This window comes from Plectropomus leopardus, chromosome 2, assembly GCF_026936395.1.
Source record: "Plectropomus leopardus strain MGB_pleo_1.0 chromosome 2, ASM2693639v1, whole genome shotgun sequence".
Classification (NCBI taxonomy): Eukaryota; Metazoa; Chordata; class Actinopteri; order Perciformes; family Serranidae; genus Plectropomus; species Plectropomus leopardus.
The window spans coordinates 20,342,151-20,355,901 of record NC_142177.1 but is presented as its reverse complement, the minus strand read 5'-3'; the positions used below and the strand labels follow the sequence as shown (position 1 = coordinate 20,355,901).

Below are 13,751 nucleotides of genomic sequence, written 5' to 3'. Positions count from 1 at the left end.
CAAAAACAAGATTTATGCAACACAAGCAAAGTCCACACACAAATAAATGGAGACAAAATACTGAAATCTGTTGCAAGCATATACATTCATTTTGTTGCCAACAATTTGAATTAGCATGATTTTGTCCAGAGCTACATAAACTTATTCATTTGTTTCGCTGTTTCTGCATTATTTATTTTTAATACAAAGCAAGATGCATCTCTAATGTGAGCATATCTCATTCCCAGCTACAACAAAAACATGTCGGTAAAACAAATGTGAGTCATACTGAAACAAATGGTGGATTTGGGGTTTCGGTGTTGTTGGAAAAACACTGCAGCTTCAATTTTATAGTTAAGCCCTGTCCTTATATAATAAAGACATTTACTATTTGTGTGCATTTAAACTAATACAGATTGATCTGGCAGGTCAAAGGATTCCCTGGAGCTAGAGGAAGGAATAATAAGTGCAATGTCTATGAAACCATATTACCGAAAAACACATTTGACCACAGGCTGTACTTTGGGGAGCAGTGAATATATTCTGCATTATTGACAATCTGTTAAACTGTTCCTTTAAGTTAGATTTCTTTACAAATATCTTATGCAGGATTTCCCTGAAGAAAAATGTATTGACTCATAAGGAAGTAACCCCTTTTATAAACACTTATGATCATAGACTGTAATGATAATAATGATAATAATGGACGTAGCTACCGTGATGTCATCTGTTGTTTGTGGACTCCTATTTTGAAACCTCAACTTCTGCATTTTGGCTGTCACTATAATTCTCACTGAAACTGTAAATTGCACATATTAATGTATTTGACTGTTCTGTGTTGAATTTTCACTGGGCGTTGCGCTTGCTCTTTGTAATGTGTGATAGTTGATATATTGTAATGAGTGATAGTATTTGTCTGCTTGTATTTACAGCTGTAATAATGTTTTATGCTGCCCTCTTGGCAAGGTCGCTCTTGAAAAAGAGATTTTAGACCTTGATGAGTCTTTTACCTAGTTAAATAAAGGATATAGGTGTGTACCCCAATAGCACTCAGGTGAGGTCAAGCTTTGTAAAAAAAAGTATAGCGAAAGGGTGCCAGACCATGAGCAGGGTTAAAAATATATGCAAATACAGTGAGGAAAAATGCCAGTGAATCTGGGGTTGGCTTTTACTTTCACTTTTGTTGGTGAGCATCTTTACAAACAATAACTGACATTTCTGCGTAGTAGAACTGTTTTAAATGATTGTTTCAATTTTTTTTTTTTACAACAGAAAAGTCCTTTGCCTGAAATAGTTAAATTTTTGTTTTTAATAATGAATAAAGTTATCTTTTTCTGGTCATTCCATTTCATCATATGTCTGGCATCAATCCTGTGCAGAGCCACATCCCGATTTAATGTGACACTGCACACTGATGCAGTTCATGTATGGATTTTCAACAGAAGAGACGCAGGGTTATTGTTCAGTCCTAGTGTCAGTCCCCACAAATCCCAGAGGCTTAATTAGGCAGAGTGTCGAGTGTGGGAGACGTTTATCGGAGTAAATTATTGAGCCAGAGTGATCTGTCTCATATCCACTGTTTCAACAAGTCAAGCAGGCTGACAAGCAGTAATTAACTGTATTGATGAGAGATTATGAAAGCCGAGCAGGCTGATATTAATACTCATATTTCCGTCTTTTCTGTTACAAAGTACCAACTTAAAACAACATATAGCTCTCAACAGGAGTCAGACTGCAGACCACATTCTTTGGGTGTTGTTCACGGTTTCTCTCTTGTCTTTCTCTCTCTATCCTCGGTCTCTCCCTGTTGTTTCCATGGAAACTTGCCAGTAGATGGAGAGGGTGAAGAGGAAGTGGAAGACAGACCAGGACAAGTGGGCCAGTCTGACCATGCATGATGCTTGGTCCTGTGGGAGAATTGGGAAACCTGACCAAACTGATCTGATTCCAGTCAGAGCCATTTTTAATTCGTGCTCTGCCTTTTAAAAGCAGAACAAAAACTAAATGATAAAAGCCTCAGTTTCAAACCACTAATGTCTTTAGATATTGCTTTAATATCTTATCTTTGATCCATCAGTATTCTTGCTCCTTCAGTAGTGGTTTGATAGAAAAAACTCTGCCTTCAAGGTGCTTGTGATGCAAACACTACAGTCTTTTAATAAGAAATAAGATGTGACATGTTGCATGATATTTGATGAACTGCCAGGGAAACTTAAAAGGTCCTTTTCCTTCTACACAAAATAAGTGTGTGGTTATCACGCCTTCCATTTGCTCCCTCAGCAGTTTGTCAACAAGTAAAAGTCCACTGCAACAGCTGGCACATATGGGCCAAGTCACTTCTACTTCCCTCGCATACAAAGGAAACTGCAGGAGAGGGAAGGAATAGCCTACATCTGTGTACAACAAGAGCGTTTTAATGTTTCCTGAGTGCAGCGTGTGAAACATTGCCACACGAGCCATAAATGCCCAAATGGAGAAAGACACAACAAGTCTGGGCTGTAAGCTGACTAAATGTGTTTATTTTGAATATAATTTGGCAGAGGCACAAATGTCGGTATAACACTGGTAAAGCACTTAAGCACAGCCTCAAGAGAGAATAGCGACAAAAGGATTTCTGGCTGACACGTTGTCAGTCTCCTTCCCAATCCTGCAGTCCCACGGGAGACCTCCATCTCACCAGTGGACTCCATTTCTCTCTGTCTTTGTTCACTACACGCCACTGTGCAACCTAGTTTGACAACATGTATATTCCTTTTGGAAAATGTTTAAATAATGTCATTGCAAAGACACAAGCAGTGAATGCTGATAATCTCCATATCTCCTCAATTTGCTTCATCTTTATGAAAAATGCTTCTGTTGATTTTTTAGGTGATAACAATTCAAATGTAGGAGTTTGCACATAGCAACCTAGACTGGAAACAGCAGGGAATTGCTGGAAATCCCTAAAAACAAGGTATTCCATTTGGGTGAGCACAGTTTTGCAGGACATTGCAGTGCATGCTTACACCTCCTCCTAATATACAGCAAGCAAGCAAACTCTGGCAGATGGAGCAACAAAAATTCTTTGGATATACAATGCATGACAGCCATAGTCAGAGAGCCTACCGTGCCCCAGTCAAGCCTAAGGAGCAGCTTGCTGTTGCTCTGAAAACAGATTCGGGGCATGTGAAACTACACAAATACAGAGCTATGACAAGCATGTTTTCAAGCAAGCGACATATTGCTTAGCCTCTTCAGCAGGTTAGGACATCTTATTGGGAAAAACTGAAATAATCGGATATTCACTTACTAAAATCGTGTCCAGTAAGAAAGAGAGTAGACCATCTCAGCCCCAATGCTCTAAATGCACATAAGGTCAATGCATCATAAGGTTCCCATGATGAAGGGGTCGTTACATTAGTTTTGTTTGGAAACTTTGGGAAAGTGTACAATTTGAGATCAGTTTATGTGATGCATGTCAAATATCAAGGTATACACATATCAACTCATCTTTTCCTATGATTTGTATATTTAGTCTCACATCAGTGTAGGCATACATGATAGCCGACACTACAGTGATATCAAAATACAGGTGAATTTTATAAAAATTAACATCTGTATAGTTGTCATGAATGTTGAAAATAGCTATAGAGAGTTTTTGTAACGGGCTGTAAATATGTTTATTTCTGCTGTAAAGTTGGGGAATGACTCCCCTCTGGAGCTAGCCTCAAGTGGCCATTCAAAGAACTGCTGTTTTGCGCACATCCGTGTTGATTTAATTTTTTCAATCCCTTAAATTGCCACTTGCAGAAAATCCAATCCAAGCCCATTACACACACACAGCATTCTGTTTGATGCAGGATGTGAGGCACTGCCCCCTAGGGTGAAATATCAAGTTTTTAAGTCTATGAAACCGCTAGCCTGGCTCTGTCCAAAGGCATCTGTGAAGCAACCACTTATCGTGATAAGACTTTTTTTTTGTTTTTGTTTTTTTTTTTAGATTTCAGTCACTTCCTGGAGCCTTATACTTCCAACCAAGAAATAGTCAAGTGCATTACCCAGAGAAAACACAATGCATCATTTTTTAACTTCAGTCTTTGTGCAGATTACGCAAAATAATAATTGCATTTAGTTCGCAAGCTTTATAGGCACTGTTTGGGAGATTTTACCCCTGTTTCCTGTCTTAATGCTACCTGAAGGTAACCAGCTGCTGGCACTATTTTCAACAAATTCTCAGAAAGAGAGTGAATAACGGTGTCTCCCAAATTGTCAAATTATTAATTTAAAGCAGCATTATGCAACATAAAGTCCATTGTTGAGTCTTATTCCCAGGTTGTGGTTGATGTTTGGACTGAAGCACCAACTCAAAACTTCAATATTTGACAAATAAAGTATGAGACTCAACAATCAACTAAAAGTTTCATAATGTTGCTTTAATAAATGTGTCTATCAGAAACAGTAATGGTTATAATATTTTATGGCTGTGAGTTTTCTGAAAACATGAAGATTCTTGACATAATGTAAGATGGCTCTGTTTCTAGCTCATCTACTCAATCAGCGTAATGCCGAAAATACTCTGCATAAGTGCATAAATGACAGATGCTCTGAGCAATATTTACACTTTAGATGTAATATCCCACCCAGGATTCTGTCTACATGTTAACTTCAAAGAAAAACTATGCCTCTCATTTTTCCTCTCTCCTCCTATGCAGCCATCCTTGTTTCCCTCTTCACCAGATGGCCTTTTTAATTCAAGAGCATAAAGCCTGCCAGCCTTTTACACACTTCATACCAGACTGTGTGAAGGAATGGGAGGAGTAGAAATGGGGGGCGAAAAATTACAAAAAAAGATAGCAGATGTGAGAGGGCAGAGAGAAAAAAAGACAAAGAGGAGTGTGGGCAGCAGCGAAAAGAGGTACAATATAAGGGTGGGGTTTGAGAAAGATGCTATCCAGGCTGTTTTTTTTTATGACACTCATTTGCCCCAGGAGTGGAGTGCAGCATTAATATGGTAATATCCCCCCAGGCAATAGCAAGTGTTGAAGAGTGGAGGTCATCTACTGTATATGCAGCCCTGGGCCTGGATGAGCAGGTTGGAGATCCCCAGTGGAATGACTTGGAGGCTGGCTGAGAGGAGGCTAAGGTAATGGGAGTCGGGCTTCCCTAAAATCACATTTCCAGCTGACAAAGAGAATGGTCCTGTGTGGGGGAAGACTGAAAATGGTCTGCTAATGGAAAATAAAGCTTGAGAGTGCATGCACATACACACTCACACACACAAATTACTCAGCACAAACAATGCACGAAGCTCAAATCCTGAAAGCACCTGTGACAAATTAAAGTCTGGGATGGTTTGCTGTTCAATATTTAGTACATGATGGAATTTCTTGACACATATTAGAGGATAAGGCAGGTGTCATAATTTACCTACAAGGTCAAAGTGGCCTCAAGGCAAAGCAATTTAAGTGTCCCTGCTCTACTACTTAAGTATGTGCAGATCTATGAATATATAAATTTGCCTTACTCTCTTCATCAAACACACAAACCTCTGCTTGTAAAAAGTAATTTATAACATGAGTCTCAGGCTTGACTACGTTATCAAACAGCTAATAATGTGTTGCTAATGTTAGATAAATCTTGTTCCCAATGTCCACCCCTGAAAGTAAAACTTCACTTGCAAAATATGATAAGTAGCTACATTTGGCCTCTCCTCATTTTGCCATAGCAGGCCCACCCAACACATTGATGGGTGTATTTCCATTTATGGTTGTGACATAACAGACCCAGGAAATTTTAATCACTGTCATTGATACACTACAGTCACAAAGCAGACGTGTTCAGCCACGGCCTTGACAACTTATTTCGCCTATTATGTCTTCTATAAAAAATACACCATATACACCAAAATACACCATATGCTGACAAGGATGATTTTCACTGGAGAGGGTGTTTAGGCTGTTTTTAAATTATTATTAAATGAGCATACATATTGTGAGTCACTTGTATTAAAAGATGTTTAAATCTTAAAAAGGAATTAAAGGGCTTGGAGCTGAGAGTCACACACAAGGGTAGAAGAGTCAGAGACTGCTGATATGCTGTTTTTGGTCTTTTTCTAAAATGTTTTGTTACTTAAAAAAATATGGAATACTCCAAACTTATCCTTTAGTTATATTTTCCATATTGACTACATTTTTGCCAAACTGGGATATACGGAGAAAGTACAAATAGAAAAAGGCAGAAAATCCTCACATTTGAGTGGCTGGACTTTTCCGTAAACGTGTGTAACTTTTTCTGTTCTGTTTATTATCTTGTAAGTCTTCTAAGTCAAGCAAGTCACAAGTCAAGTCATACGAAAATCTGATCATCTGATCATCTGATCATCTGGTGAAGCGTTAGCTTTCTAGACAACGTTTGACCAGTCAATAAGCTAGTTAAAAAGACACATTCACATACCTTTCTTTGTGAGTTTGTAGTAACAGATGACGTTGGATGTTGTGGTGGTCGTGTCACTGATTTTTTTAGCTGTAGACCTAACATATGGCTGTATTTGAACCCAAATTTTATTATTTTTGGTGGGCCCCCTCCCTGATAGCTGTCTTGTGCCTCTGCTAGTCTGCTGCATCCGAGTAGGTTCCAGATTTGCATGCATTGTAGAAAATCTCTCAATCAATATCTAGACAAATCATGTCAATATCTAAAACCACATTACTCAAACCTCTCCTCGAGTATCACTTGTCCTGCATGTTTTAGATCTCTTCCTGATGCAACACAGCTGAATTCAATGATGAGCCTTTTATCAAGCAGTTTCAGGAGTTCATAACGAGTTGACCATTTGAATCAGCTGTGTTGGAGCAGGTCTGAAACATGCAGGACAGGAGGTACTCAAGGAGAGGGTTAGTAAACGCTGACCTAGGAAATTGCAAATATTTCATGAAACAAATTCAAGTCCTTTCTAGTCATCTTTCTCAAATCTAAGTCAAGTCTCAAGTCCTGAAGTCAAAGTCAAGTTAAGTCTTTTAGCAGTGTTAGTATCAAGTATCAAGTTATTGTCACCTGTGTATATACACAGTATACAGCTAAACAAAATGCTGTTTCTCTCAGAGCAGGTGCTAAAGAAATTACAAAAATAAGGCAGTATATGTTGAATAAAGGACATATACTTATGTATATATGTACAATAAAATGCTATACAAACAAGATAAAAAAGATAGCATGTGCAAGACGACAAAACAGAGACAGCCTAACAGATATGCAAATATGCAATAAGAAACCAGTTTATAAATAGTGTAAAAAAAAAAAAAAAAAAAAACACAGCATGTGCAAGAATGAAAAAAAGGCACAGTGGTGATGCCCGTATGGTCAGGGCCAGAGTTAAGTGACAGATATGATGGCTCAATGTAAAGTGTCAAGCGCAAATTGTCCATTTTTGTGTGTGGAGCTGATTGACAGTTAGTCAAGCAAGTCTCAAGTCCTAAAATTTTTTGTCTTCAATCAGACACAAGTCAAGTCATGTGAACTGAGTCCTCAACCTCTGTTGTCAACTCAAATGATGGAAGAAATACAGCTTTAGTTTCTTTAATCTGGACATATGCCTGTCTTTTAGGTCATTTGAGGCTCTCCATGTTTGTCGTCACATCAGATGCATTTTTACCTATCATCATATTCTCTTATCATTTATAAGGGATGCATGATATTGGATTGTTTTTTGCTGATATCTAATGTGCCAATATATAACATCTGGCCAATAACCAATAACGATATCATTATATCAACTTTTTTTCCAACCTGATCATCAAGTGTTTTTTGTAGTGGAATTAACATTATATTATACATACTCTTATCGTGATGGCCCACCAGCAGATAGAGACATGAAACACAATGCTTTTCCATGCATGTAATATTTATTCATTGTTCAAAATAAGAAAAAGCATGTTGGCTGATTTAGAAAGGTAATTTTAAAGTCAACATTGGTCGATACCAATAACATGCCTATATATTATCATGCATCCCTATTATTATTATTATCTTACTCGCCCTCTGTGGAATAACTTTCAATGACTCATTCAAACTGTAGAAAACATTGCTACTAAAAACAGTACAATCTGTGAGCTATTGCATTTTAAAAGACAGTGTGATGTACAGAGTAAAGCGAGATAAGATATTTACAGGAAACCTAAGATGAATCATCTTTGCCCACCACAAGTATTCAAATCCACTTCAATTAATGTTGCAAGAAAGATTGACTGGATCAATGATATCCTCTGAAGTTACATCAGTAAAACAATGAAACGTCCTCCAAAAATACAATCGCTGCCCTTTTCTGATAAGGTCATTTATACAAGCAGCAATTACAGAGCAAGGGGGTCCTTGAAGTTTGAACATCGGCTGACGAAATTTCACGGCATTTTTGAAAAAGCAGCAATTAAGAAGACATGAATCAATTCAGAGGCTCACTGCATCACTGGAAGGGTTCGCTGTCACACAATCAGTTGAGACAGTCAGTAAATAGAAAACATATTCACTTCTCGATTATCCACTCCACTCTATGTGTGCTGCTATGCTTCTGCTTTATAAAAAGCTTGTTCCAGCTTTCAAAGCTGACTACACCCCCCACCCCCACCTACTCATCCATCTCCTCCTCTTCCTCCACCTGTAAAGGGGGAATCCCTTGCATGTGTTCAGCGGTCCCTCCGCCTCCCAGGAGCCCCATTCTGCCTCCCTCATCAAACATTCATCCTCTCTCTTTGTCTCTTGGAGATCATTACTGCCGGGCCTATGATTGGCCGGAACACAGTGATGGATGTATATGGTGCTTTTGTTTCAGAGGTTCTTATTGTATCTTTGCATTATTCATCGTCATGTCACCACATTGTTAAAACAAAGTGGCCTGAAACACCATGGTTTTGGGGCAATCATTAGTGCTGTTCCTGGACTGACAACATATTAGAAAGATGTTATCAGTGAAAAGATAAGATCTCACATTTAGTTTTTCTGTTTTTAGACTGTATCATTTATATAACTTAAGAAAAACAATATCCAAGAGCAGTAAGGATTGCCTGTAAATAGAAGCTTCTGTTTCTCTTGAATTGGTTCTTGTCTAAGCAAAAGTTTCATTGCATTCAGACTGACTCGTGATGTGTTTGGGGAAATACCGCAATGTGAGATTAAACAGTTGTATTTCCATCTTTATTTCAGAGAGTCTTTGTAATCTCTTACCTATTTTCTTCTGATGTTATCTCATTTTTATTCAGATATCCACTAACACTCAAATAAATTGGAGAGCTTGTGCCTCAACATTTCTGCGGATTTAATTAAGGAACTTTTGGGGGGAAAAAAGAGTTTTTATCTTAAACATTGATTAATTATGACTAAAGTGTTTATTTAGTTGAACACTCAGCTGATTTGCTTTATCTGGACTGTGTGGGTGTAGTGTCATTTATTTTAATGCTCCTAATAATCTTTTACAAACATATTGTCTACATGCATGTGGAGAGCTGGAACGCATTGGACAAAATGCAATCATGGAACCCATCAGCTATCGTCGGATGACAATTAAGTTTTATGTGAGCTTTATTAAAATTTACGTTTCTTATTTAGATATCTGTTTATAGAGATTAGTCAAAATGAGGAGCTCATAGAAGAGCACGTCTTGCCCCAGATATCTGCTGGTTGATTCCTATGAAAGTTGCTTAGTGGCACATGAAGCCAAAAAAGTTTGACTTTATGGGTTTAAAAGCACCCGGATCTTCCACACTGTGGGGCCTATAGAGAGACCTTCACCAGCAAAGCAGATAACTTCCAGTTTAGCCTTCCACTATCTTGAACAGGGATGAAAATGATTCAATCATACAGCTAGACTTTTGAAAAGTTATCAGACTGAATGGATCAAATTCAGATCCATCCTTGGTGTGCATGTATTGCTAGAAACCCAATTCTTTTTACGCAAGTGCAAAGATGGTTGGGGTTAAGCATTGGTAAATGGACTGCACTCGTATGGCACTTTTCTAGTCTTCCAGCCACTCAAAGCGCCACCTGCTTCTCAGTAACCAGTCACAAGCACACTGACAATGATGGAACAGCCATAGGGAGCATTTTGGGGTTCAGTATCTTGCCCAAGGATACATCGACATGTTGAGATAAAGAGCTGAGAATCAAACCGCAAACCTTCTGATTAGTGAATGACTCGCTCTACCTCTGAGCCACTGTTGTACCATTAACATGAATGGTTACGGTGAGGACAACCCATTGGGCAGGGTATAGGACCTGGAATCATCATGCTTCCAGTAAATGGATCAGGTAGTGACAGCAGTGTTTTGCTATAGTTTCTGGGTTAAAAGACTTGTTTCCTCGAAACGTTGTGAAACAGTGTACGATGGACTTTGAGTTAGGCTACATTTTCTCTCATTTGTCGGGTGTATCAGAGGTGTTACCTAATCAGCAGTGACTTGTAAAAACCTGCCATATTAACCCTTTAACACCTGGACTGGCATCAGTTTTCTCATGCTGCATTCAGACACATTTCACAAGCATTTTAACTTCTGAAACCTGAGAAAAAATGGTTTGATTTTTTTCAAAAACACAGGAAAAACGTAGAGCAACTTGGTAAGAACCGTCCCACCATCTGCAAAAAATGAGTAAAAGGTGAAAAGGAAATTATCTGAAAATGATCTGATAATTATTAAATATGATCAGAAAATGAGGGAAAATGGCGAGAAAACTATATTTATTATTCTCTTAATTACATATTTTTAAAATATGTTGCAGAATTTTTTTTTTTAGCACTTTCATTAGGTAATTTTCTTGTTGTTTTTTGTTTGTTCGTTTGTTTGTTTTTGTTGTTTTTTTTTTACTAATTTCTTGCTATTTTTTCAGCCATTTCTTGTTAAGCTGCTCATCGCCCTGTTCCTGTGTTTTTAAAAATATCGAGACAATTTGCTCAGGTTTTCAAGGGTGAATAGGGCAGTGCACTCGCATAACACAAAAGGGTGTTCAATGCATCACTTTTCCATTTAAATAAATATTTTGATGTGTTTTGTCAGGGCTGAATGCACCCCTGGACTTCACTTTCAGTCCAGTTGTCCATGTTTTCTCCCATGTTTTTTTCCTTACGAGCTGTTGTTTGTGTATTTTTGGTCTGCAATTTACAATCAGGTATTTAAAAAATGGTAGTTGCCAGTGCTACATTTGTGCACATGTTCAACCAATCACCATGCACTTAAATTTATCAAGGGTCCTCATGTGCCGGGAGGGTACCGACTCTAAAATAGGGGTTAAAAAATGGTCAACAGTTCTAAGATCTATGGTCGTTTTTTGGTCTTGCAGTGCGGACACAATATACAGTGAGGTTCTAAAAACTATTTAAAAAAATGTCCTCAGTTGTTTTGTCTCAAAATACACACAACTGATTTGAAATGTTCTAATAATCAAAAGATCATCAGCCAGCACTTTTGTTGATTCAGGACACCTTTAACAGTACATGAGAAGTGAGGAGTTCTCAGGCTCCAGCAACTTGACAAGTGTAGTTTTATCAAGCACCTGCTTGCAGAAATGTATCTGAGATAGGGGTACTGACACTGATTACATTTAAAAAGAGAAAAATAAAAACTAAATTAATGGGCTATGCCTCTGGACAGTTTGCGCTGTGTTTGTAGACTCAGACATTTCTTGGACAGAGGTAGAAACTACACATCAGTGTTTAATCCACAGATATGAATATTCTTTGTTCATTGAGTAATTGTGATTTAGCACTCCTTCCGGTGCCACTAATCCTGTTCGTATTTCTGAAGTCAGGATTTATTTCAGCAAGAGTTGCAAGCAGAAGAGATCAACAACAGTTCATCATTACTCACAATTGAAATAATTGATGTAGCTGACCCAGGAATCACCTGGGAACCTCTCACACATACACAAAGAATATAAAACAGGAATGAGTCATTTGCAGTCAGCGCAGCAGTTAATTTCTAATCTGAGAGTCATACTCACATCATTAATTAATTGGAAGCTTCTCTATGCTTTCATTTAAGTAAGTGCATGCTTAAATCTTTCTACTTGAGCTGGAATCTGGTGAATATACAAAGTTGTTTTCTCAATTTAATGCATGATTTAACCATGATTTTATCTGGACAGCATCATCGGTGCATGGTAAGCAGACTTACTAAATGCATATGTTTGATGTGAAATTAAATTTATAGGTGAAAAAAACAACAATCTGTCCATAAAACATACAAACTGAAAACATTTCCATTCATTCTGCACATCTAAAATTAGGGCCAGGACTCCTTTTCTTTTTCTTATCTTTCATTGTCACTTTGCTTTTGTCTGTCACACAACTGTCTCTTATTAACACCTGTGCAGATGTGCATTCAGCTCACAGAATACAGATCAGTTCATAAATACCTACATTTACAGAGGAGCAGAGGGACATTGAATATTTCATTTAACAGATGTTATGGGCGCCAGCTGTACAGTATAGACCAGGCTTTATGTGATATCACACTGGCAGACATCCAACTCCCAACCAATGTACCTCACCTGCACATGTGTGTAAGAGTGCACACATGACCATAAAGGAGAGTGAGCAATTAAGCTGTCCTTTTTGAGCGAACCGGAGTGATTCATCATACAGGAATATAATCACCGGTAGTTAATACAACCCACATGCAGCCCCTTTCTAAACTCTTTGCTTGCCTGTGCTAGGAAGATCAAGTTAAGCTACTGAGAAAAGCCCCACCTGCTTTGGTTTCTCTGCAGATAATGAGTCATTCCTGCATTATTTGTTCCAAAACTCTCCAAAATATGCTGCTACCTAGCTCTGCTCCTTCAGCACCCAAAGTAATTAACAGGGTTCCCTGTGCTTGTGTGAGTCCCATTAGTATCAAGTCAAAAGTAACAGGTGAGGCAGACTGCATTCAGGAGTGAGCTGCGGAGGTCAGACAGCCTCATCTCTTACTGCTACTTTTTTGTGTTTCTCAGTTCAGGTGATGGCAGTGGAGCATGGTTTTCTTCAGTTAGACATAAACTGAATAATTTACTGTAAATCCACATGTTCGGCTGTTAACACTCACAATCAGGCCCTTTCTTTCTGTTTGGACGTGTGTTGGATGAAGTGATTATTCTGCAATCTGTGGGGGTTTTCTATTGTGTTTTATCTGCTGAACATGCAGCACAGATGCCCCTGGGACTGGAGGAAGCATCCACAGTACATTTTGCTTCCCTTAATGACTTTGTCCAGCATTAGCGACACAGCCTCTAAATATCTGCGCCCTGGGGTATTCATTTATATTCTAGTGTGTTTAAAAATGTATTTTAACCTCCTGATGACGTGCTAATCGAAGATTCACCCAGAATCACTCCATCTAGAGCCACACAAGCAGCATCTCATTGCCCTCATGCTCATTTACAATAGTGTGATATTAATCTGCACTGATGAGGATTTTTTTTTCGAGATTAAATACACAGTAATAATGGCTTGTTATATATTTTCTGAGCATCCGCAAACTATTGACAAATGACTCCGATAGTAGAAATCAAAAAGAAAAGATTAACCGTGTTTATGGAGACCATCTTCTTCCCTCCAACACCCTGTGGCACACAAACTAATGCTTAAGTTTTTGGCTCTCAAATCGACTCTCTCGTTTATGTTTCGCACTTTTTTTTTTATCAGTCAAAGTGATTTGGAAATGAGCGAGATCGGAGATATGGTGGTTGTTGTGTGCTGCAGCGCCTGTTTAGTAGTTTGTCAGCAGCCTCGCACATGTGGAGGGCTGTGCAGCGAGTACATGGCTGTGGCCAGA

General features: G+C 38.4%; 1 protein-coding gene across 3 annotated transcripts in view; it reads right to left on the bottom strand.

The window, feature by feature from the left end:
• The window catches only part of grm2a (glutamate receptor, metabotropic 2a), a 45,669-nt gene that overhangs the window by 25,783 nt on the left and 6,135 nt on the right, over positions 1-13,751 (bottom strand). The window contains exon 1 of one of the 3 annotated variants that reach the window (XM_042495185.2): positions 6,412-6,711. The exons of the other annotated variants lie outside the window; for them this stretch is intronic. The gene's annotated coding sequence lies outside the window, so the exon portion shown is untranslated. Of the gene's footprint in view, positions 1-6,411; positions 6,712-13,751 lie in introns of those variants that run through there. 3 annotated transcript variants of the gene reach the window in all.